Below are 1,845 nucleotides of genomic sequence, written 5' to 3'. Positions count from 1 at the left end.
TTTTTTTGTTTTGTTTTCCTGAAAGAAATGAGATAGGCAATGCTCTAACTCTCCAGTTATCTGCTGAGATGCTAGCTTTTTCAGAGGACACCTCCATGAGACGTTAAAGGATTTCAAAAGACTCTCATGAAGTTCTCCTCCCCTGCTTCTTTTCTTTCTTCNCCTCTTCAGCTACTTCAGCATCCACCTCTTCTTTCTCACTTTGCTTTCCTTAAAAAGAATTACATTTAGCTTTTGTTCCCCACTTTCCCTATGTTCTCAGGGACTGTTTTCAGAGCTTCAAACAATGACAACTCTCCCAGTATTACTAGATAAATACCCTTGGCTTTTTCCTTACTCAAAAAATTTCTTGAGTTGAACAGAGTCACATCGTTTCTGGACCCTAATGGGAGCATACTCCGGTGAAGGATCATAGAGGCAGCAGGCTTTTGTGTGCTCATTAAAATTCTTTCAGTTTCTCTGCTAGGCACTGACTCATTTCTGATCTCCAAGAACATCTGAGCTAAAACTACAANCTGTGCTTAATGCATGANTTGAAATTTGTAATCACATTCTGGAAGAAAAATCAAAGGCTTTTTATGGAAGGTATTACACATGTAAAAAGAAAAACCTGCAGAAACATCTATTTTTAAAAATCTGATTTATTCCTCTTCTGGCTTTCGGATATTAAAGAAGTTTGTACCTCTTATGTGAAGTATCAAGAAGCAAGGAAGAAAATGGGGATGAAATAAGGCAATTTCCCATGTTCTACTAGCTGAGAAAAAGGGTGTCTATGGCAAGTTGCTTGGTAAGGTGAAGTTTGTTGTTATTGTTATTGTTATTGTTGTTGTTGTTGTTGTTGTTTCTCTCATCTGACTATGGTTTCCCATGGATGAAATAATAGATTAAGAGATTGGTCTCTGGAAGTTCTAGCAATTTTAATGTTAGTCTGTACTATTANCTGTTGAGCATGAGTATGGCTTGAATTTGAGCTGATGAGCATAAATTGGAGTAAAGTTTGATCTCCACTTGGTCTGGGCCTNTGTTCTTCTCTCTGGAACAGCCATTATTTGAAGTGCCTCTAAAGATGGCTTTGAGATGGTAAAGTGAAGGGTGGTGTGTATTGGCTAATACAACCTCAGAGCTCAAGACAAGATTATCGTTGGGCATGGCTGATGNCTGTTTTCACANAACAGCTACTCCAGAGACANAGAAGGGTTTATGTTTTATTTTCAGGAGCAAGGCAAATATACCCTCTTAATACCTTATCTCAAGACCACTCTGATGTGGATNTGATGCTNCCAAGGGATTGGAAATTCTTAACTGAAGGAGGACTTTGGAGGCACATAATCAATGTCTAGGTCTGTGAGGTCAACATATGGACAGGAGTGATCTGAAGGATTCCACATCTTTGTGGAAGCTGTCTCATTGTCATGAAAAAGCATCATTTTCTATATGCTTCATACCAAGTAGCTCAATGCCAAGAAGACAAAAGGCANTAAGAGGTAGCTTTGNAATGATGGGTGAGCTAGCTTTGGAATAATGGGTTAAAACATTAGAGAGTCTAACCTGCTTTGGATGACAGAGAAGCAATTATTTTTTNTANTGANAGAGGNAGTTGATTCTGTAGGCCTGACAGAGATGATGCAGGAGGCCTGGGATTCTAACAGGCCAGAGGGTTGCAGTGAGAAGAGAATAGAAAGCNTTTTTTTGTTTTGTTTTCCTGAAAGAAATGAGATAGGCAATGCTCTAACTCTCCAGTTATCTGCTGAGATGCTAGCTTTTTCAGAGGACACCTCCATGAGACGTTAAAGGATTTCAAAAGACTCTCATGAAGTTCTCCTCCCCTGCTTCTTTTCTTTCTTC

At 39.1% G+C, this 1,845-nt stretch overlaps 1 long non-coding RNA gene across 1 annotated transcript in view; it reads left to right on the top strand.

Moving 5' to 3' along the window:
• The first annotated feature begins 668 nt into the window (after positions 1-668).
• Positions 669-1,845, top strand: part of LOC110300929 — a 5,872-nt gene continuing 4,695 nt past the window's right edge. Inside the window, exon 1 of the long non-coding RNA XR_002378643.1 lies at positions 669-787. This is a non-coding gene — a long non-coding RNA (uncharacterized LOC110300929). The remainder of the gene's footprint in view (positions 788-1,845) is intronic.

The sequence above is a fragment of the Mus caroli genome, chromosome 8, assembly GCF_900094665.2.
Source record: "Mus caroli chromosome 8, CAROLI_EIJ_v1.1, whole genome shotgun sequence".
NCBI lineage: Eukaryota > Metazoa > Chordata > Mammalia > Rodentia > Muridae > Mus > Mus caroli.
This window is presented reverse-complemented; position numbering and strand designations above follow the sequence as displayed.